This window comes from Mustela lutreola, chromosome 4, assembly GCF_030435805.1.
Source record: "Mustela lutreola isolate mMusLut2 chromosome 4, mMusLut2.pri, whole genome shotgun sequence".
Taxonomy (NCBI): domain Eukaryota; kingdom Metazoa; phylum Chordata; class Mammalia; order Carnivora; family Mustelidae; genus Mustela; species Mustela lutreola.
The window spans coordinates 44070432-44094982 of record NC_081293.1 but is presented as its reverse complement, the minus strand read 5'-3'; the positions used below and the strand labels follow the sequence as shown (position 1 = coordinate 44094982).

The 24551-nt window shown below is 45.2% G+C and overlaps 1 long non-coding RNA gene across 1 annotated transcript in view; it reads left to right on the top strand.

Annotated features, from left to right (window-relative positions):
* The first annotated feature begins 2396 nt into the window (after window positions 1-2396).
* The window catches only part of LOC131828751 (uncharacterized), a 147057-nt gene continuing 124902 nt past the window's right edge, over window positions 2397-24551 (top strand). The window contains exon 1 of the long non-coding RNA XR_009352563.1: window positions 2397-2794. This is a non-coding gene — a long non-coding RNA (uncharacterized LOC131828751). The remainder of the gene's footprint in view (window positions 2795-24551) is intronic.

Genomic DNA, 24551 nt, shown 5'->3' with positions numbered 1-24551 from the left:
TAAGAACCAAGACTGGTAGTAGCACCTAATTGGCCGCACTCAGGCCACATGTGCACACTAAGGGCCTGAAGGTAGGGAAAGGGAGTACTTGCCCCTTTTTCTTCCACCCCATGGCTTTGGAGGTAGAGCTGCCTTTCTTCTGTCTTGTGATTCCCCCAAATAGGACAGATGTTTAGATTCTGGGTAGCCAAAATGAGAAATATTTTCTGGAGCCAGAAGGAGCCTGAGCTAGACTTTGCCCTTCCACTCTAATCTCTCTCTAGGCTCCCACAGAGCCTGGAGAAAATCCATAACAATTTCTTCAGCCCTCAGAGAGGGACGCAGATAGAGGCAAGGGATTCTGAGATGATGTGCCTGCCAGAGGTCACTGGGAATGGAACATGGTCCTATCAGAAAATAAGGAGTGGCCTGGGGATGAGGGTGGGCATGGCTGAGTCTCAGCGAGCTGGCAGTATAAGAATGATGGCTTCATCTGCAGAAGAAGGTGGGCCAGCTTTGTGAAGCCAGCATGGACCATCTGCAGATAATCAGCCATGGCATCTTCAAGGGCAGAGACCAAAAGCAGAGAGCTCCTAGCTGACCTCTCAGCTGAGGCTTGCTTGCCACCTATCCCTTCTGTCCATTCTGTGGTTTCTCTGATACTCTGCTAATCAATGTATTTTCTGATCTTTAGCCAGAAATGGCATCTTCGTTTGAAACCAAGTATCCTGATAAATGTGTTTACAGACCATCATGAGCAACCAGCCTCTATTCTCCTGGGGTCCCATGTGGCTACAGAGCATCTAGGTGATAATATTCCAGAATTTCAGGCTGAAAGTGGAGTAGCCTCCTGCCCTTGGCTTTCAGGTTCCCCATCAGTATAATTCAGCTCTCTCAATCCTTTCAAAAGAACACAAATAATGTCCCATTCTTTTTTAAAAATATATTTTATTTGTTTTTAATTGTTTAAGTATAATTGATGAATACTTTATATTAGTTTCAGGTGTACAACATAGTCATCTGACATTTATATACATTATGAAATGCTCACCACGTAAGTGGGGTTCCCATCTGTCACCATACAAAGTTATTACAATATTATTGGCTATATTCTCTATGCTGTACTTTACATCCCTGTGACTTATTTATTTTATAACTGGAAGTTTATGCCTCTTAATCCCCTTCACCTCTTTTTTCCCTTCCTCCCATTCCTCTGCCTTCTGACAATAATCTCTGGCAAACCAGTTTGTTTGTTTTATTCTTGAGGTTCATAAATAAGTGAAATCATGTGTTATTTTTCTTTCTCTCTCTGACTTACTTCATTTAACGTAATGTTTTCTAGGTCCATCCATGTTGTTGCAAATGGCAAGATTATGTGTGTGTGTGTGTGTGTGTGTGTGTGTGTGTGTGTGTGTATACACATATATATGGATATGTATATCTTTTTCCATTCTATTGATGGACACTAAGGCTGTTTCCATATCTTGCTTATTGTAAATAAATAATGTGCAATTAATGTAGGGGTGCATATATCTTTCTGAATTAGTGTTTTCATTTTCTTTGGGTAAATACCCAGCAGTGGAATTACAGGCTGATATGGTATTTCTATTTTTAATTTTTTGAATAACCTCCATACTGTTTTCCAGAGTGGCTGCCCAGTTTGAATTCCCACCAACAGCGCACAAGGGTTCCCCTTTCTCCACTTCCTCATCAACACCTGCTATTTCTTGTGTTTTTGATTCAACTTTATGCTGCATTCACAGAGCTCTGGTTCCTGATTATCCAAGTCAAATATATCCTTTGAAATTCAAAGGAAAACCATTCCTTTTTAAGCATCCAGCTCTTGGAATGAGGCTCAAAGGTAAGAATTTGTCTTACCTCTTTGTTCTGGTCTAAATCTTACCTCCCTCCCCCAGGGCAGTGATGAAGAAAAAGCCAGGGTTCCCAGATAGGGGGGAGAAGGGTCATTGGACATGTAGCCTTTTAATATCTGAAGATGTTATACTATTACATTTTACTTTTTGTTAGGTCACATTTTTATTAATTATCTCTGGAGGGCTTATTAAATTTTGAAGATTATGGTATGAAATTATTAAAGATGACTTTATAAATGGTAATGCCTTTTCCAGTCCAGATATTAAACTCAATCAAAGACACTCAGTCCCAGATGGAGATGCATTTGTGGGAAAGTCAGCTAGAGAGACTGCTTGCCTCTGGGGAGCAAATGTGCTGCAGTCTAGTATTCCTATCCTCCCAGCCCTTCTCTGCAACCCCCAAACCAGAGAGTTCATGGCTGCTGCGGTCCATCGATGGCACCCTAGTCACTCAGTGTCCCTCCTCTCCCCTCCCTCGGGGCCAACCTCTGGGATTTGCAGAGGAGGATTCAACCAACCCAGCCACAGTGGAGCCATATTGAGGAAGAGCAGAGCCCCTTTTGGGGGAGACAGAGTGCCGGGAGTAGGCAGCTGATGCTGATGGACCAGAGGATGTTTATAAGAAGTTTCCAGGCTTGCTGGGCCCGCTGGCCGTACTGGAGGCTGGGGTGGTGGCGGTGGTGCTTCCCAGTGGCTGGCTCCCCGGTACCCCACGCCGCGGCGGCGCTGGCGCACCTCTCCCGGCCTGAGCCAGGGCTGCTACATAGGAGGGCACCGGCGAGGCGGGAGGCAAGAAGAACGTGGGGACCGAGGCCGGGCTGCCGCCCCAATATGGCTCATGGACAGCAGAAGACAACATAAAAAAAAAAAAAGTTTCCAGGCTTGCCTTCTGTGCCCTCAAGCCACAGGTAGCTGACGCCAGAAACAATCTTTGCGGGGAGGTAAGAATCTGTTGGTGGTGTCCTTCTAGATCTCCTATTGAGAAGAGATTTATGGGCATCTAAGGGCAATCAGGAGCTTGCCTCCTAAGCAATGTGGGCTGGCTGAGGCCTTGGTGACCTGGGATGGCATGGCCACAGAAAGCCCTGGAACAGGGGATGGGGTGGGGTAGGGGGGTGGAGTGGGCAGAATTGGGCAGTGAGCTAGAGCTGGTAATCGGGGAGAGACTTGGGAAGCAGAGGAGGTGAGCTTTCTAGCAACAGTGTCCAAAGAGCTGGTACTCCCTGAGGGCAGTGATCCCAGTCCCCTGGCTGGAGGGCCCAGAGGTAGATTTCCAGGGCTGTGATCTCTGGCATCTGTGACAATGGAGCAGAGAAGGAGTACTGTGATGTCTGGCTTGACTCACAAGGAACAAGGTCAGAACTGGACAGGGACACCTGGGCAGGTGGAGAGAGCTCCATCTTGCCCTGACATTTGGGATAGAACTCTGCTCAGCAATAAACAGGGCGCAGGAAATGAAACAAGCACATGTGTCAGAGTCCAGCCAACCTCCTGCTCTCCTGAGAAGGAGCATATGCAGCTGGCCAGCCCAGGGGATCCCCTCTTCACACATAGGAAAAGGAGTCACTGGACAAATGGAATCAAAGGTCGAGCCCCTCCGTCCCCTCCCCCATCCCTGGTGCCTTCAGAAGATAGAGTCCCCAAGGACTGTCCTTGGAAAGATCCAAGCAGGAGCTTCCTCTCTAGTCTTGTATTCATTAAGAATTATTAAAAGTAATAGAAAGCCACTCACACCTATTTACATGAAAAGAGGGGGGGGAGATATTTAAGAAAAGCCTACCCCAAAGACCACTGGGGCTGTCAACCCAGGTGACTTTGGCTAGGAAAAGGGGAGGACCTATCCTGCAAGACTAAATACTGGCTCCTAAGATTTAACCTGAGAGTGGCTGTTTTCTCTCAAAAGAGATGGACTTACCTTTGACTGGCAAGTATTAACCAGCCCCCAACTCATACCTGTGCAGACGTGGAGAACCAGGGAGAGCTGCTTCAGAAGCAGGAGGAGGCTTCAAGGAAGATGAGAATAGAGATGAAAAACAAGAAATTTATTTTGTTTTCAAATCTAAGTGGTGGGACATCATTTTTGATCCTGGTACATAAGCAAAAGGAAATTGTTGGTTTTAAATAAGTCTGGTCTTAGGAAGGGGGGTGCTGAGCGAAAAGCCCATGAGAAGAGCCTCTCCCATCTGCCTCTTTTATCTGTCAGCTTTATTTTTCCTTTGTAGTTGGTCTTTATTTGCTTCTTGGCCCATAGGTTATAAAATACTGGTCAACCACAGTTCTAGTTTACTTCTCCATTAAAAGCCCAGACTCTCTTTCTCCTAATTCTGAATTTTCAGAGACAGAATCTCATCAGCTTGGCTTAAATTCGGAGTCCATACCAGCTGCAACCAGCCGTGGGCCCAGGGCAGTGTTCCGATGATGAATGTACTGGGGAGGTGGGTCCTGACTTTCATGGACATTGTCTGTTCTGATTGGTTGGTCCCCTGTCGTACGAGTAGTTAAATGTGTAAGCTGTCACCCTGGTGTGACTCTGAGTATGTGTGGGGTGTGTGTGTGTGTGTGTGTGTGTGTGCGTGTGCATGTGTGTGTGTGTGTGATGGTTTACTCTGTATATACCAGGCTACCCGTGATTTACCTCTATGGGAGAGGGAACAGTTCATGGGATTATGGTGAACTGAGACTTGAGGTTTTCTGAACATTGACGCCATGAGAGCCAGGGAGACACCTTGGCCAGTCCCAGGATTGCATGGGAGACTGATGGGCTAGGGAGGGAGGGTATAATGTTGATGCAGGACATCTCAGCCATGTTCCCTCTGGGCAGCTGGTTGTTCCCATCCTGGGGGTTCCTCCCACTGTGTGTGGGTCCCTGACTGCTGGTGCTGTCCCATAAAGCTCCCACCCACGTGACCCCATGTCTGACAAGAACTTGGCACTTGGGAGTGGCTTCAGGAGGCCTGCTGTGGTTGTCTGCACTGTGCCTGGGAGAGCACCCCCTCTCCAACCCTAGTCTCCAGACAGATGGGCTGCAGAAGTGCCTTCCTGGAGTTTCCACCTGGGCTGGTGGAAGGAGCAAAGGTTGGGGCTCCAGAGGCCTGGATTTTAACTGTGACGCTAAGCCTTAAAGATGTGTGGTCTGGAGTCACCAAGACCTGTGAAGCCTCAGTTTTTCAATCTGTACGAAAGGTTGAACAATATTCTCCTGATATTATGATTGTGAGAAGCAAATGGGATGGCTGTTTGAGCGCTTCTGTTTCTCCGTCTGTCACTTGCTAAGAACCTTTGAATCTGTGCTAGTTTTCTCTCCCCGTGTAGGGGAGACAACTTTGTCACTTGGAATAAGAAACAGAAGAATACCATTGTGTGCTCACCTGCTCACAGTTGAGGGAAGAAGAATGTATTTTTTTCCTGAATGTCTTACCATGCCGACCTCTTATGGATAATAATGAGGCTTGCTTGTGGCATTTCAGATTTGTGATTCAGACTGCGCATGGGGGATCTTGGCCACCTTCCACTGCCTGGCTCTTGGGTTCTGGTTGGTGTGGCCAGGGCCCCATGGGTAAGCTGGTACAGTATGGGGCAGGGCAGAGGGTATTCCTGAAGGAAAAGCAGAAATTCGGGCCTCAGGACAGAGCGCCAGAATCAGATTGTTTAGAAAGCAGCCAGGTCTAGCTGGAATTCAAACACTTGAAAGGAAGCCTGAAGAATCAGACCAGGCAGGCCGCTTTGTTCTCCCCAGAGCTGCTCGCAGCTGAAAGAGGCTTTCCGTTCTGCATTACCGACCTCCTGGAACACCAAACCCCCAGAAACCAGTTTTACTGCATCAGAAAATGATTTATTCTCTGAAGTTAATGATCTGGAACAATAGATTGGCCTTGGTCAAAAATCAATTCTTATTATTTGGAGAAGGGGCTGGATAAAGTCTCCTTTTCATCATCAGACCTGCAGATGACAATCCTAAATTACGATTGTTCAAGGACAAAGCTTCATTTGGGTTGTGGTTTGGGCACATTCGCAATTTTTTCCTTTCATTAATTCTTAAAGCTTAAATCCATACTTGGTGATGACTTGTGTAACTCTCACTTAAAATAAATCAGTTCAATTTGGTTTCCACCTAGAGAAGAGTGGCTGGGAACTCTTGGATACAGTCCTGACTAGATGGTTATAAAGTGAGATGTTTGTTTGCTTGTGACTGCCCAGAACAAATCAGGCCGGCTAGGAGAGCTTGCAGCAATGAGCTACTCTAGCTCCTGGAAGGCACTTAAAAGTCGTCCCAGGACTCACACAAACCACAATTCACTGGGTCTTTATATCTGGGGTGGGGACAAGAAGGGTGGTTCCCGCCTAACAGGAAGAGATGGGAGCCCAGGGGAAGGTACTAGACTGGCCAGAGCCCATAAAGCCACAGCTGTTTCATTTATGATGCTCCATGTTCCTCTTCTTCTCACTGGAGCAACTTTTCACCAGATCGATGAGTCCCAGTGGTATTCCTGATACTTTCTGCTTTATGGGGACTCAGGGATGCTCCCACCTTTCTCCCCAGCTGAGCTTAACCCCACAGACCTGCCACAGACAGACCATTACATCTTGGGGTCTCTGTTGTTTCGGCACCCCCTATTTGAACTCTCCTTGATCCTTTGCTTTAAGCTTGGAACAGCTGTTACCTTCTGAAGGCTCTGAACCCCCCTCCTAGGTAACCTAGGTGGCATGAGTGGTCCTCTCCTGTGCACACACACCGCCCCCCCTTAGGGACCTGAATCAGAGAAAGACCATTGTCAGTTCTCCCTATAATGTTCTGAGCCTCTTGAGGGCAGCTCTGACTTCATTCTGTGTCCCCAGAGCTTGGAGCAATGCCTGACACACTCCTGGGAGGTGCTCCAGAAATGTTCAGAGAGAAGAACAAACACATTTTTTTCCCCCTGAAATGCCTTCCTGGATTCCTCAGCATACCCTGATCTTGAGCTTTTCTAAATTTCAAATTTCTTGTTGTCTGTGCTATTCCTTTGGCCTTAGACTGTGGGCTGTTATGTGTGGTTATAGCTGGTTTCTCTGGCCAAATAGAAACTCTGTCCTTCGTGGAAGCAGCTGTGTCCTTGGGAGCCACAGCTCAGTGCCTAAGATGGTGCCTCTTATCTTTGAATCTCCTTGAGGAGGTGCTCACCCCATATATGTGTATGATATGAATGGCTCCCAGGACCGTCAGCAAGCAATCACAATAAGATAGCTTCAACATTAATAACCTAAATGCTGGTGGCTGATTCCTCCCATAGCAAAGGCAGGATCTCAGCCTCCTAATTGTGCTTAAAGATCTTGGAATCCCTGGGGAGTGTCAGATGTGATCTCAACCCATCTGCTCATTTTCTTCTGTTCTGATATCCTTTTGGGGTCACTCTTGGGTATCCCTTTAGAGAGGTCCTTCACCATGGTGACCCTCCCTGCCCTTTGTTGGAGCCTCATTTTTGCTCTGCCTCCTGTCTCCAAGTACTTTCCAATTGGAGCTCAGTGTTGCATATGCTTCACACTTCCTGAATCTAAGTGGGTCCTGGGCCAGGATGAAACGAAGCCCACACTCAGTGCCACCTTTTCACTGGAGCCCTGGCAGCCCAGCCCATGTCTGGAACCTCACAGGTGCTTGTGAAAACAGCCATTTGCTTTTACTTGTGGTCACTTTGTCCCTGCAGGCTAAGTTAGAAATAGACATCAATCTAGCCTTCATTGTTTCATCTCTCCTTTCCTCTTTTGCCTAGAAAATTGTGTGTCAATTTATGCAAAAGTCCTGGGGCAGAGGGGCATCTGGGTGCCTCAGTGGGGGGGCTTTTGACTTCAGCTCAGGTCAGTCCCTGCTCAAATGAGCCTGCTTCTCCTTCTCCCCCCATTCATGCTTTTTCACTATCTCTCTCTTTCAAAAAAAGAAAGAAAGAAAGAAAAAAAGTCCTGAGACAGAAATAGGTGGAAGGGAGCTGGTTTGTCTTGGCTTATATGTGGTAAAGACCCTGGCTCTGTGTGGATGGTGCATGCCTATAACTTTTGATCTTCCAAAGCTGATTCCATGGAGCCTTTGAATTTGTTTATCTAAGCATTTTTCCCCCCATGGATGAGATTATTAGGCATAAGAAAGTCATGCCAGGAAAGAATGCCAGTTGGAGTCTGAAAGTGGCATAGGGAGGAAGGCCAAAGGATGGGTTGCACTGGAGAGACTGATTTGGTCAGGAGCTCAACAACATGGGGTCAGTGCCGGGGTGACTGGATATGAAGTGAATAGGTGAGTGGACAGAGCTGGGGGGCCACCCCATCTCCTGGGACCCAGTGACCTACCCTATGTGTCCACTAAGATTTCCTGTAGTCCCTAATTTACCTCAGTAGCTTTCTCTTTCCTGTCATCTTGGCCACTGTACCTTCAACACTGTCTCTGGGCTCACTTTGACTCTTCTTTATCACTACTGGGATTCCCATTGTCTTTGCTGTCTTCCATTTCCAGTGAGAGGGAATCTTGCCTATCTTGGGCACTTTCCCTATGTCTGGACCTCTTCTCAATATTTATATACAACATCTCATTCCTCATGAAAAGCCCATGAAAGGTAGGAGAGTTGACATCATCTGCCTAAGAAATACAGCTGGTGAAAGGCAGAGTGAAGACCCAGGCTGGCATGACCCCAAAGGTTGCATGCTACCACCTCCTCCTTCTTCTGCTCGGTGATTATCTATCCTTTTATTAATGAGACATATCCACTCTTCCAGTTGTAGTGCTCCTAGATTGATGGATATCAGTCAGGAGAAGAGTTGGTTTGCACCTAACATTTGGCTCCTTGTACAGGATGGTCACACCTTTGGAAAGACATCTGCAACCTGTATGGGGAAGGAGGTGATAGGAGACACCAATCGGAAAAAGAAATTTAAGTACATAGAAATTTTTAGGTTAAGCAATATGAATGGGAAATTTCTCTCATCAGATGTTTGTGTTTAGAAATGTTTGTGTATTATGCTTTTTTAAGGGGTAGAATTAAGATGTATTGATTCAGTGGAATTGGACAAATCTATCTAGGTCAACAATATATGAAGAGAGGCAGATACAAAAAAGTGAAAGAAACTACCTTTTCTTTTATTCAAAAAGACCTTTCCATTATGTACCATATAATACCTACACAAAAGCAGAGAGGAGAAATTCATCTATCACTTAACTTAGTTTCTGTAATTATCAACAATGGCAGACCTTATTTATTCTATTTCTGGATTCTTTTGAAGCAAATCTCTGACAAATGATATGCACTTATAAAAATACATGTAATTATTATATCTGATAATTTAATAATAATTCCTTCAACATAAAATCCAAGTTAACATTTAAACTTCCCTGAATGTTTAAGAAATGCGATTTCTAAAATTTTTATTTATTTATTTATTAAGATTTTATTTATTTATTTGTCAGAGAGAGAGAGAGAGCACAAGCAGGGGGAACAGTAGGCAGGAGGAGAAGCAAGCTCCCCACTGAGCAAGGAGCCCAATGCGGGACTCAACCCCAGCACCCTGGGATCATGACCTGAGTTGAAGCAAACACTTGATCAACTGAGGCACCCAGACATCCCTAAGAAATGTGATTTAAAAAAAAAATAGTTTATTTGAATCAGGATCTAAATGAAGTCCCGATTTTGAGATTAATTATAATCTTTTAAGCCCCTCTTTTTTATTTATTGCTTTTTGTTGTTGTTGTCTCTTTTCAGAGTTTCCCTCAGTCAGTTTGGCTGATGGCATCCTTATGTTCCTTGTCCCTTGCATTGCTTGTAAATAGATACAGAGGCTTGACCAGATACAGGGGAGATCTGATGGCAAGACTACCTCCTTAGGTGGTGGTGTGACTTCTGTTGGAAGGCATGGAATCTGGTTGTTTCTTTTTCATGATTAGCAGCTATGATGATCATAGCCCAGGCCCATTAATTCATTAGGGCTTGCAACATTGTATCATTCTAACTTCTTTGTTTTCTCCATTTGTTAGCTGGAAAATATCTACAAAGAAAAACTTCAATTCATTGGCTGTTGGATTGCCCAGAAATCAAGTTTGTACAGGAAAGAGAATTAAGCTTACTTTTTCTCTTTTACATATAAACTTTCAAAACAGTGATTCTATATCATCCTTCAAAGTTAACCAGTGTAGAGCTTTCCCTTCTGTTCAGCATTATCATGACGCCTAGTTCCATACTGCTGTTGATGCTGTTGAGCACCATCATGGAACTCAATGGATTGAAACGTATTTTGTTGAAGCCATTATCCTTACTCATGCTCGAATTGTCTCATCTTTGCCTGCGAGAACCTATTCAAATTGGCTTGAGTCCAGTTGACATGACCCGACTAGTCACTGATAGCTTCCTTACTTTCTGACTCGACAACATGTAATAGACTAATCTTGTTCATGTCCTGATACAGAATCAGCTATTCCTCCTTGGAACTCTGACTCTGACTTTGTTCATGGGAAATGCTATTTGGAGACCACCATCTGAGTACTAGGGATGCTCATTCCTATTGGATCAGTTGTTCTTAGACGTTTTCAGTAAACATAGGAAATGTGTGTTTGTTTTTAAATAAAAGACATGAATTCAGACTGCTAATTCCAATTCTAATTCAGGATTTTGAATTTTTACTTAGCCATATGAACCTGATATCTGTATCCCCATTCTCCATTCTCTGAAAATTTCTGGTCTCATTGATACCAACATATCCTTGTAGCACTTTTCCAGAAAACACACAACAGAGGCTGGGTTTTTACTTTTCTGGCAATCACAGGAGAGAGAAGAACTGGTTGAGAGTTTGGGAGGAGTCTACAAGAGTGTGTATAATGATTTTATGTGTATGTGGGTCAGTTGATTTGAGGGTAAAGGAAAAGGAGTGTACTGAACCTGAGATACTGAAAACTCTTGAGCACTTCCTGACTGTGGTTTATCCTACCAGTTGGGTCTCTGGCCACTGTTTCTGAATGTACCTGTTCTACCTATCAACTCATTGTCATGAGGAAACTCTGTCCTGGGAGCAGCAGAGGTCATGTTGCTGGTGACTCTAGTCATTATGGGTTACTCATGATGGTGATAGGTTGGCTGCCTCAATTATCTTTTGTCCCTTGTTTCCACCAAAGGGAGTTGAACTTATTCATCTCTTAGGGGTAAATAAATAGGATGAAACTCCTTCAGCCACCACAGAGATGCACTATCTGTTTCACATTGCCAGGTTGTTCTTAACAAAACCATACCCTTGTTGCCTCTCTGGCGTCCATTCCTATTTTTACATGTACCATACATATTTGGGTCCCTTTTTTATTATATTAAAATAGCTGAATATCAAAGTGGGGTTGGGGAAACACACAGTTATCTTTCCATGTGCCAACGCTTTTCTGTGTTCACAATCTTCTTAGGTTTTCTTTGAAGAAGGAGAAGCAAAGATACTGATTTTGCCTGATTTACTAGGGGACAGGGTCATCATTCACTAAAGGTTATGCATGGAGTGGGAAAATCTCCTTTGGCACTTTCCGATTGCACTCCATAAAATCACTCGCTCTCACTGGAGTATCTTGATCATAGCTCCACAGGATCACCAGACAATGCTAAGGTAACAAGTTTTGCTTTGTGCCATAGGAAAGAATTGAACAGCTGGCTTGCTCAACCTTCAGCCAAATATTGGAGTTTGGTATATCAGAAGCTCTACTCTCTGGGTTCTGGACACTGTCTCTGCCAATAAGAAAGTGACATTTTGGTTCCAGTCTTCTATTGTCCATTATCTGGGTCTTCAGGATCCTTGGCATTGGGCAAGACTTTCACATCTCCTATATCCTGAACATGATATTCTTTAACAGCTCCTAAACACTATCCTTATTTTTACTCTAAGAATCTGCAAGATTTGAATCTTAAAGGAATTGTCTAATACACATCAAGTCTACTTTATGGGTTAGGATATAATGAGCTGTGGAGGTGGCATCAGTTTGTCAGTGGGGTGGTTTGAAGTAAGACAGAATAGAGATGGATTCTGACACTGCCACTTACTAACTGGATGACCTTGGATAAATCAGCTGACTTCATCAAGCCCCAGTTCTTTATCTACACACAGAAATATTAGTACCTGCTTTATAAAGTCCTGAGAGTTTAATGAGTCAATGGCACAGTACAATTGCAGACTCAGTAGATGTGAATTTCCTTCCCCATCTAGATTGCCACCTGAATTATTGAATAAAAATAATAAAATGATTGAATGAAATAGTTTCCACTTGTGAGACTACCCAAAGCACATTAACCTTGCTCTGGAAGAATCAGATGAGGACACCATTAGTCTTGCCCCTTCATCCCTAAGAGTGCCAGGCAGGTCTGGGAGGTGAGTCCTTCCACGCTCTTCCCTTGCTTTGAAGCTGTCTTCCCCTCTTCCCTTCTCTTCTTTCATTTTGCCTTGGCCCCCTCTCTCTGACTCTCTCAAATAAATAAATAAAATCTTAAAAAAAAAAAAAAAGGAATGGCAAATTAGAGTAACAGTTTGAAAGGAGAGCCAATCTCTGAATCACAGATGTTACCATGCAAATGAAGACAAATTACCCAACAAGGAGTTTCAGAGAAACGAAAGAACTCTGACTGGAAATGAACAGGAATGGCCGCAACCTCTGAGTGGTTCCCCTATGAAGTGGGGCTACAGAGATACCCTGTGGCTACGTACCAAAAATTCCTCCTACCCTTGGTTTCCTCTCAACATGGAGTCTGTTCTGGGCCTTGAATGACTCAGACAGGAACTTGGGGAGCTGGGAAGAAGCAGAGGAAATGGAAGAATATGAAAAGGAATATAGAGGCTTCTTTGTAGGGAGAGGCATACTTGACTTTGCCATCTGAACTCTGGGCCAGAAGAGTGGGACCAACGCAGGCACTGAGGATTGTGGACTAAATGACAAGCGCCAGCTCGACTCAGTAACCTCAGCTCCTGGATTTCTGATTTGTAGGGAGCTTAGGATCAGGGAGGTATGGGATCTGCAGGCAGTGGCATTGATGGTCACATCTTAGAAGAGCTGAGAATGTAAAGGAAATGAGATTGGCTGAGCCCTCTCAGCTTATGGAATATTCTAGGGTCCAGAATCTCAGCAGGATATTTTACTCTTGCGCCATCTCAGTAGGCATTTTTACTCTTCGCTTTCACTGAGCACCAACTTAAGGTGGCTCTGAGGTTGGGTCTTAGATCAAGAATGGGAAACTTATTACCAATCCAGAAGGGAGTCTTGCACTAATTCCAGAAGCTGTGGCCAAAGCAGTCTTGTTTTCATGCTAACTGCAGGAGCCCATCTTTCCTCTCCTTGAAGGGAGCCCTTCCAAGGACCTCCTGACCAGATCAGGTATCACAGGTGTTCTGAGACTTCTTTACTTCGGTTCCCTACTCAGTTTTGCCAAGTAGATTTAAGACCAACACTTTTCCATGCTGGAAAGAGCAGGGTATCAGTTGGCAATAAATACACTATCTTCACTTCATGCCTGAGTAGCTATCCCATGTTCTCCCCTTGGGCCTTCAGATCTCCTTGAAGCACAAGGTAGTTCCCCCTATTCATCTGTAAGTCAGTCTGTCATCCCCATGACATGTGGATCTCAGACCTGGGCACATGCCCAGCTTCTGAATGGTCAAGGACAACACATCCTTAGTTGTGTAGCCCTTTATAAGAGGATGTATAGCCCTTTGTAAAGGTAGAAACCCATGCTGAGGCTTATGAGCGATAACAAGGAGGATTAGCAATAAACAAATAAACAAAATTGGTAGTGGGCATTTTTAAAATCTGCCCCTGGTCTGATTATCTGGCCTTCACAGAAGCTTCTGGTGATAGTGGTTGTGCTCAGGGACTTTTCTCTCCTCCTTCCCCCTCTCCTCTGCCTCTTCCTCCTTCCTTTCTTCTTCTTCCTTCTCCTCTTCCTCTTTTCTCTTCTCTGTTCCCTGTTTCTGCAGCTCCTCTTCCTTCTTCTTCTGTTTCTGTCTTTGTCTCTTTGTCTCTCTGCCTCTGTTTCCATCTCTCCCTCTTACTCTGTCTTTCATAACTGCTTTAGAAGACCTTTGTTAATTCCAGGACTTTTTGGCTAGGTACCCAGCCCCAGGGATACATAAAATTTATATAACTTGGGGTTGCAGAAATACAATGGTGAGCTTATTGGTGGAGTTGAAAATTGAGAACATTCTAGAAGGTGACAAATCTCCTGGACAGGATTTCAACAAGACCCTCTTCTATTGCCCATCTTGGGGTAGGGCAAGAATGTGGATCCTTAGAATGTGTAACTTGCCATAGGCTTGCCCTTCTGTACTTCATTCTCACAAAAGACTTTCTCTGATACATTGTTTGACTTAATCTGCCCAACAAATTAGCAAATAAGATGTTTTTAAAGTCTTCCCCCCTTTCATTTTACCAACATTTAAACAAAAAGGAATTTAAGAGATTAATATAGTGAATACCTATATATCTGTCCCCTAGATTCAACAATTGTTCACATTTTGCTGAATCTGCTTCTTGTTTTATCCTTTTTGTTCTGCCCTGAACCATCTCACAGGAAATTGCAAGCCTCATAAAACTTCACCTCCAAATACTTCAGCATGCATCTCCTAAAAATAAGGACCTTCTCCCACATAACCATTATGCTGTTTTCACACTTGAGAAAATTAATAATAGCTCAATATCATTTAAAACCCAGTTCATAGTCAAATGTCCCCAGTTGTTCCTCAAATGCCTTTTCTGGCCTTTGTTTTTTTTTCATCAAGATCCAATTAAGTTTTGTGCATCAAAACATCCATTTTTTTTTTTTTTTAAGGATGTGAAAACTAATGCTACCCTAGCCATCCCCTAGAAGTGGATAAGCTTGCCTAAGGTCAAGCAGACACCTGGGCAGTGAACCTAGGGTTCCCAGCCCTGACTATAGGAATCCAACTCTATACATCTCCTACATCAAGAGCTTCCAGATCTGGCTTTCACAGGCTAGCCCTGTTTCCAAAAAGAATTTCAGATACTAACCTAAGGTTGTCAACCTTTTATTATGTCACATGTAAGCATTAAAAAAAAAAAAACCTATCATTTATTACTGCTATCACTTAACATAAATAATAACATTTTTAATGCCGAAATCAAAGACACAGTTTCAGAATGTAGAATGGTCTTGCAAGAGTCCAGTTCCCACGATGATCGTGGAATCACTGGACTGGGATGGAGAAGACTCTAGCATAGGTACATATACTGCACACTATACACGTACTCCACACATACACCACACGCTACATACAGCCTCGTTCTCAGTGGTCACCTGCCCCTCTCAGGCCCTGTGTTCCTGGAATGGGTGGTGCTTGTCCTTGGGTCCCCTGTTCCAGTGTGGCAGAGAAAGGCCCTGGTACCTCCCTGGTGTCCAGTGGAGGAAGGCTGGAAGACAGAGAGGAAGCTATGGAGGTGCTGAGGGATCTTGGTGCCTTGGCCTCCCTCCCCCTTTGTGGGCTTGGTCTGCCCTTGATTTACATGGGTGACAGGGTGGGACCTGCCATGGGGCAAGTGAGAAGTTAGCACCTGAAGAGCTCAAGGAGCTTCGGTACATCTTCTTGGGGAAGAAGCTTCTAGCGGGACATATAATTGTGGGGCTGGAAAGGAAGGCTGGTTCCCAGGAGACAACACTCTTGGAGCCAGACTCAAGATCTGGCCACATTCCTCAATGTCTCTTTCTTGGCTGGTCATGGCTTGACCCTGCAAAGCTGACCCTTTAGCTTCCTCTGGACCCCAAACAGACAGAATATTCATCATGTGTACCTGTTCTGTGTGGCTTTCTTTGCTGGAGGGGTTTAAAGGGCAAAGAGACTTGGAGTCCTGACAATGACTGCTCTGGAGTGGAAGAGGAATCAATGTCATCAAGTTGGAATGAAGAGGATACGTACGTATCTGGTACGTACCAAGTGCTCAGCAAACATCCAGTGAAGGCACAGCGGAGTGTGGTATGTCAGAAGAGATGAAAAGGATGCTGCCTGTTTGCAGCACAAAACCACCCTGAGTGGCTGTGCGCACACTGACAGAGGACGCGAGGGGGACAGTTCCAGGAATCGAAGAGGCCACCACCTTCCTCGAACCAACAGTGCTTCCTCCACCCCTGCAGTCTTGGCAGCTGTGTGGACCCTTCCAGGGCCTTCCCTTCTGCCTGCACCTTGAGGCTGGTTCTGTAGAAAGGTTTGGAGCATTATTTAGAGAAGGATTTGTACATTTATGCTGAAATATTTCCTGGAGCTCTGGTTTGTGTGTAAAGGAGAAAATCCGCTGCAAATCTGTTGTCTGATTCTGAGTGGAGATAGGCCTTTGTGTTGGCCGACTAGAGATGCTTCAGTTAGAAATCCAGAGGATGGAGGGGCTTGGGGCTACAGCAATCTTTTGCAGAGAAGAAATGGGCCTCTTCCGGGCCTCCCTTCAACAGGAAGATGAAGATCCTCCTGTTCATCCAGCATTCCTGGGATGGAGATTTGGGTCAAAGTTGGCAGAACTCCATCTGTCTGGGAAAAGCTACACCTTTTCTTGGGTTTGGAACCCATTTCCAGAAAGTTCCAGGGCCAAATTTTGTTAGGCTAAAGCTTGGCTGTGCCCTCTTCCTTGTCTCTTAAATGGGGCCAACCAATATGGTGTGGTACTGAAGTCTGAAAATCTGGAACAGGTGAAAGATCTGGGCAAGAACTTTTTTGTTTTGTTTTGTTTTTAAGAGTACTTCCCGAAATCAAGCTGCTAAACTTGGTAGGTAAAGTGTGAATACAGAGGTCTCTAATGGAAGGAATAAATGACTTCCAGATGACATTTAAAAACACAGGAGGAACAGGAGGATGATAGACCTCTTTATTTATTCTCAGAGATTGGATTTATTTATTTATTAGAGAGGGAGAGGACAGGGGAAGGAGCAAAGGGAGAGGGACAAGCAAACTCCACGCTGAGTGTAGATCCCAGTTCGGGGCTTGGTCCCATGATTCTGAAATCATGACCTGAGCCAAAATAAAGAATCAGATGCTTGAGAAACTGAGACATCTAGATACCCTTCATTTTTTTGTTTCTTAAATGCCACATATGAGTGAAATCGCATGGTATTTGTTTTTCTCTCACTGACTTATTTTGTTCAACAATATATACTCTACTTCCATCCACATGTCGCAAATGGCAAGATTTCACTCTTTTTTTTTAATGGCTGAATGATATTCCATTACACACACACACACACACACACACACAACACATGTATAAAATTTATATAAAGAAATGTTTTATTATATATAATACATTATATATTTATATATACATATATATACCATATATTCTTTCTTTCTTTCTATCTCTCTCTTTTTTCTTTTTAGAGAGAGAAAGCGTGAGTGGGGATATGAAGGGCAGAGGGAGAAGGGAGAGAGAATCTTAAGCAGGCTCTATACTCAGTGCAGAGCCCAACATGGGGTTTGATTTCACCACCCTGAGATCATGACCTGAGCCACAGTCAAGTCAGGCACTTGACCAACTGAGCCACCCAGGTGCCTCTATACACCGTATCTTCTTTATCTATCCATCTATCGCTGGATACTTGGGCTGCTTCCATAATTTGGCTATTGTAGATAATGCCGCTGTCAATACAGGGGTGCATCTTTCCCTTTGAATTAGTGTTTTTGTATTTTTGTCTAAATACCCAGTAGCATAATGACTGGGTCATAGGGTAGTTCTATTTTTAACCTTTGGGGAAACTCCATACTGTTTTCCATAGTCCCTACACCAGTTTGCATTCCCACCCACAGTGCAAGAAGTTTCCCTTTTCTTCACATCCTCCTCAACACCAGTTATTTTTTGTGATTTTGATTTTAGGCATTCTGACAGCTGTGAGGTGATATCTCATTGTATTTGATTTGTATTTCCCTGACGATGAGGGATGTTGAACATCTTTTCATGTGTCTGTTGGCCATCTGGATGTCTTCTTTGGAGAAATGTCTATTCATATCTTCTGCTTATTTTTTAATTGGATTCTTTGTGTTTTTTTCGGGTGTTGACTTTTATAAGTTCTTGTATATTTTGGATATTAACTGTTTATTGAGTATCTCATTGGCAAATATCTTCTCCCATTCTGTAGGTGGCCTTTTAGTTTTGTTGATTGTTTCCTTCCCTGTGCAGAAGCTTTGAATTTTGAGGCAGTCCCAATAGTTCATTTTTGCTTTTATTTCCCTTGCCTCAGGAGACCCATCTAGAAAAAAGTTGCTATGGCTGATGTCAGAGAACTTACTGCCTGTGCTCTTTTCTAGGATTTTTATGGTTTCAGGTTTCACATTTATGTCTTTAATCCATTCCGAGTGTATTTTTGTGTGTGGTGTAAGAAAGTGGTCCTGTTTCATTCTTTTGCATGTAACTGTCCAGTTTTCCCACCACCATTTGTTGAAGAGACTGTCTTCTTCTCATTGAGTGTTCTTTCCTGCTTTGTCAAAGATTAATTGACCATATAATTGTGGGTTTATTTCTAGGCTTTCTGTTCTGTTCGATTGACCTACATATCTATTTTTGTGTCAGTACCATACTGTTTTGATGACTGGAGCTTTGTCTCATTTCTTGCAGAATAGCTCGGTCTATGCTCTAGTCCATGGTGGCAAATAAGACTACTGGGTCTTCCAGGTTCATAGTTATAGACCAGGGCCTCCAGGGAGGTGGGCATAACCTTCTCTGGTTCCCAATGCCAAATGTCCAGGGATGGGACTCTCTGGCCACTCAGGGCAGTTTCCCCAGCAGTGCCGGGACTGGGAAAGGCTGGATTTCTCATTTCAGGACCAGAGCCCAATAACTCTATGGCTCTTACTCCATGTTAGATCTCCAGCCCGCAGGGCAGACAGAATGTTGCCTCCTGTCCCTCCACCCCATCCCCCCTCCCCTCCAGCCCCATGGAAGTCCCACCTTCAGTTCTGTCTCCTGTGTGGCTGCGGTAAGTCTGCTCCCCGGTCCTCTGCTTAAGGACCTGACAAGCTCCCTCTGCCAGAAGGAGGGACTCCTACCTCCCCGGTGCTGCAGGCAGAACTGGAGGTCCAGCTCTAACCACTTTACCGCCTGCCAAACACCTCACATGCTCTCATTTGTGTCTGTTCCCTTGCTCATGCCATTGCCTTTGCACAAAATGTGGACTTGTCTCTCTCTGTCCGATCACCCCTCATTGATCAGGCATCCAGCCCAGACACCCTTGTTCCTGGCCAGCCTTTCCCAGACAGGGGGCTGCCCCCCAGCAGGCCACCTCGCTGGAAGTGGCGTCAGTCCCTTTGCTAATCCAGTGTGTTATCATGAGTCTCCCTCAGTGGAATTGACCCCTCCAGGCAGGGTCTGCTCAGTCCCACTCCCCAACCCCCACCCTGCCCCTGGAAACCCTGATTAAATGCATGTCAAAGGAAGAAGTGTATGGGTGAAGGCTGTTGCTAAAGCCTCCTGTGTGGTCCTGGGTGACAGCCACCCACAAGACGGGGTGGGGGGGGAGGTGGGGGGAGTGGGAGCGGTGGGGAGGCAACAATCCCTTTTACACTCTGGGTTCCCAGGTGTTCTTCTGGGCACTGTCCTATGAGTGGTTTGCACACATGCCAGCACAGCACCAGCGGAATTCTCAGAGGCCCCCCTCAGCTTCTCAGTGAAGCTGTGACCCGGCAGAAGCTTGCGGGGAGCAGTCAGGGCTGGAGACTGCGGAGCTGAAGATGGAGACCGGCGAGGGAAGATAGGATTGGGTGCGGGCTGCACTCCGGGCCATCTCCAGGGGATAATCAGGTGAAGCGAGAAGGGAGAACAGGAGGCTGGGGAAATGAAACCCGATGCCCACCCCCGCGGGAGGCTTTGTTTTTCCAGGCGCGGATGCCTGCTGGGAGCCTCTGGAAGGTTCTCCACATGGAATTGCTCCAGTCCGGGCCTTTGAAGAGCCTGGGAAAGGGGTGTCACAGTTTTCAGGCCACAGTCAGGTATTAAATATGCCACCACCTTCCTCCCCCTTTGTAAAGCTATGCGTGTCTATTGTGGGAAATTGTGAGACACAGAAAAGTCAAAAAAAAGAAATAGGCACCCCATAAATCTGTCATCTAGAAATAACCACTGTTAGCATTTGGTGACTTTCCTTTCTGGCTTTTCCTCTTTGATTTTTTTTTTATATTGGTGATCCATGCTATGAATATAAATATTTGTCTACTACTGCTATTATGATTATTGTTATTATTATTAGTTTTAGATAAGCAGCATTTATTTTCATGGCCATAAAAAACACTCTAAATATGCTTCTTATGGGCTCCATAATATTCTATCTCTGGATGCCTCACAATTTCAGGCCAGGATTTGGAAAGTACGGCAATGGTGCTGTCACCACCCTCAGGTGGTGGAGAAAGGGCCGTGTCCCCGCTCAGTGGCAGAGCCCAGCTTGGAGCACTGCAGAGGTTGCCCAGAGGCGGGGACATGGATCTAAGGCAGCCTCAGGTCACACACCCTTGTTGTGACTGAGAATGAGACCAATCCATAGAACCAGTACAGAGGAAAAGGCCCGACTCTGTGTCGCAGGAAGAGGTAGATTTGCATTCTGATTGTCACTTAGTAGCTGCAGTACTTCAAGTTATCCAAGCCCGCTGAGCTTCAGTCTTCTCATCTGAAAAATGGGGTGACAAGTAACTAATCCAAATGACTGTAAAAATGTGTCTATATGAATAAAGTATGCAATAGGTAACACAAGATCCATATAGTATTTAAATATATAAAAATTAAATCACTTGAAATACGTCCGTAGGACACAGTTTTATTCCATACGACATGGAAGAGAGAAAATAAAGAAACAGATCCAGCTTAAGGGAGAGAACGCATGAGAGCCTCACCAGTGTCTGGCGCAGGAAGTGCGTCCCAACGCCTGCTGGAAGGAGGGGCGCATCCGTTGTTCACTGGAGTGAACATAGGGGCGCATCCGTTCCAGTCACCAGGTTAGTGAACTCGATTTAACAGCCGAGGCAGGACAGTCAGCCAGCCTGGCAGCACCCGACCTCTTCTGGACATTTCTGTGTGGAGCTAACCCAAGCTCTCGGAGGCCCCGGGGAGCAGGAGAGGATGTGAGGGTCCCTCCCAGCTTCCTCAAACCCTTGACCTTCTTCTGTAATTCCCAATTAAAGAGACTGTTCCAAGAGACTGAAATACGGTTTAGTTTTTCCTGTTGGCCTTCTGAATTAATTATTGGAAAAGCATTGTAAAAAGTATCAGCTTCTGCATCAGTGACAGGTGTGGGGTTGGCCTGCCATGCGCGGGAGGGACTCTGGAAAATAAACCATGTCTACTGAGGTTCTCTCCTTCAGGGATTCGGCGAGATTCCACTTGAGAGGTGGATGTATGGGAAGAGCGGGGCTTTGTTCAGACATTCCAGATCCCAATCTCAGGTCTCTGTAGTTGACCTTGGTTACGGGTGTGACCAGAATGAGAGTTTCATCGCATAGGAAGGGTGTGTGCTGTGGCAGTTCATGGAGTAATGTGTAATATGTCTCCCACTTCCTCCTCTCTCTCCCAAGAGACACTCCTGTCTCATCCTTACTAGGTTCATACACAGACACACGGACACACACGCACTACGTCACCTAATGACTCAAGGGACATACGTGGTCCATGTCCACATGCATGCACGCACTCAGACGCACATGTCCTTACGGACACCCAGGCTCATACAGATGCCTACAATACCACACACTCATGTGCACATTCTCACAGCGCACATCCAAACCCACGCACACACGCTGTAATCTGCCCACATCCATCCATTCAGGTATTTAAGCATGAGGTGCATTTTCACATTCATGTGCCTTTGCAAGGACACTCCTTTCCACCCCGTGCACACCTCCTCATCTTGTATGATCCCTGTCAAACGTCACATCTTCTGTGAGGCATTTCCCCGCTTTCCTCAACAGAACCATTCGCTCCTTCTTCATTTCCCTGGAAGATGTGAACAGACGGAGGGAACATGTCGTGCTCTTTGGTTCTCTGCATCTGACATGGAGCTCGGGCTCCCAAAATGACAGCTGAATAATGAAAAGGCCGGTGTGAACCTTGTTCTGTTGGGCTCCTCGGTTTGGGGTCCCTTTCAAGAGAGGTCTGGGAAAACCAATTTCTGGGATGAAGTGCCATTTGAGAAGCTCTTGGAGGGACAGGGAGCTTGCAGGATGCAGACTCAGAGGCTGCCACCAGGGGCTGGAAAACAGGAGAGCGGGAAGAAAGACATTCTGTGCCTAGAAGTCTGTCAGCCCAGCCCTGCCTGGGGCCAAGGTCATAGTTTGGAGGAGGGGAGAGAGGAGGGAGAGGGAGGGCTGTAGGGGAGAGAGGGACATGGGAGAGTGAGAGAGGGGGAAAGAAAGAGGAGGGAGCACTGGTTGGAAAGGTGCTCCTTGTACCTCTGTGAATAAAGAGCCAACAGAGGAGGACCGTCCCCTGCGGGTGGGGGAAATGGGTCGGTGATCATGTCAGGGATGGCAGTGAGAAGCTGGAAGGTCAGATTAGAGGTTCTCAGATTTTTTGGTCTCGGGATCTCTTCATGCTCATAAAAATTAATGGCAATTCCAAAGACTTTTAGTTTATGAGTGTTACATCAATGACATTTATGATAAGATAAATTGGAAATGCAAAATTATATATATTATTTGTAAGCTTATTAAAATAAGACAGTAAGCTGTAAACATAATAACATTTAAAGTAACTATATTTCCTCATTAAAAAATTAGAATAAAAAATGAGAAGAGTGACATTGTTTTATATCTTTGCAACATTCTCTAATGCCTAGCCAGAGAGAAGACTGCTGTGTTCTCATCTCTGCCTTGGCATTCAATGGAGATCAATAGAATCAAGTTTGCACCTTCCTGTTCATCATTCATTTGACAATCATGTTGTTACCATATGTCACATTGCCTTTGGGAAGGTCCTTCGTACGCTCATGCAAGAATGAGAATGAAGAAGCCAAACTGCACCTTAGTATTTTTTTAATTTTTTTTTTATAAACATATAATGTATTTTTAGCCCCAGGGGTATAGGTCTGTGAATCACCAGGTTTACACACTTCATAGTACTCACCACAGCATACACCCCCCCCCCCCAATATCCATAACCCCACCACCCTCTCCCGAAGTATTTTTTAAAAGATTTTATTTATTTGACAGAGAGAGAGAGAGAGAGAGAGCTCACACAAGCAGGGGGAGCAACAGGGAGAGGGAGAGGCAGGCTCCCTGCTGAGCAGGAAGTCGGACACAGGATCTGTGTCCCAGGACTAGGACTGGACTGGATCCCAGGATCCTGGGATCATGACCTGAGCCAAAGGCAGAACTTTCACCGACTGAGCCACTCAGGGGCCCAAACTGTACCTTAGTAGTCATATGGAAAACATTTGGGCTTCGCACACTGGGTCTGTGGGAACTGCCAGCAGCACACTTTAAGAACTGTTGGATGAAATCATATGGAAGTCCTGGTGCTCAATTGTCTCCCTTCTCAAGCGGAGGTCTACAATATGTTAGCATGACAGAGGGACGGGGAGACCTGCCAGCGTCACCTAAGCTTGGCTGCTACCTACCTGGGGGCTTCATGGAGCTGTGGGTCCTTGCCGTGTGTGGTGAACTCCTGGCCAGACAGCAATGGGAAGTGACGAGCAGCGAAGGGAAAGTAGGGCCCTGAGTGCAGCAGGAGTAAGCTTGATTCTGAGGTCCAGGCAGGGCTGTGTGTGCTTGGGTGAGCCCCTGCCCCTTCCACAGACCTTTCTTCTCTGGTCTGAAGGACAAGATTGGGTAGGTTCCCAAGATCCTTCCAGCATGACAGATGCCGAGTCTCTGATCCTGAGTTTTACACAACTCCCTGACCTATCCCCTTGGGGAAGACACCACCACAATGAAAAACACTTGATCCCATAACTTGCCTTGTTATCTCTTTCATTAAAAAGGTAGTACAAATTCATTAAAATATATCAGGCAGACAGACAGGCAGACAGCTAGACAGACAGTGTGCTTACAAATAAGCACATGCCCAGGAGATAACCACTGTTAACATTATGGTGAATATTTATTCAGTTGTTTTTCTAAGCGTATAGTTCACGCTTTATTTTTTGCCACATTATTTCTTCTTCTTCTTTGTTGTTGTTGTTTTTTTTAAGATTTATTTATTTATTTTAGAGAGAGACAGGAAATGTGGTGGGAAGGGCAGAAGGAGAGAGAGAGAGTGCCAAGCAGACTCCATGGAGTATGGAGCCCAATGTGGGGTTCCATCCCATGACCCCGAGAACACGACCTGAGCTGAAACCAAGAGATGCCCAAACGACTGTGCCACGCAGGTGCCCCGCGTTATTTCTTCTTACATGCAGCTTTGTCGTGTGATTTCCAGCACTCTAATTCTGGCATTCAAAGCTCTCTCTCTTTTCAGACTTGTCTCCTACTCTTTGACTGCCAGTTTCTGAGATCCCCACCCTTGCCTTTCACCAAGTAGCCATGAACATGTCCCCTCTACACTCAGTGCTCCATCTCTAAACGGAGTCTGTTCTGCAAGCCTCAGAAATTCTGACGTGCTCCTTCCTCACCTCGCTTCCTTGATGGTGCCGGAGTATTCTTCCAGATTCTGACCCTGTATCGCTTATGAAATCTTACCTTCTCCTCGGGCTGTTTGTCCCTCCTCCGAACTCCCACAGCTATCATACCTACTTTAATTGGCACTTTGCTCACTGGGGTGTAATT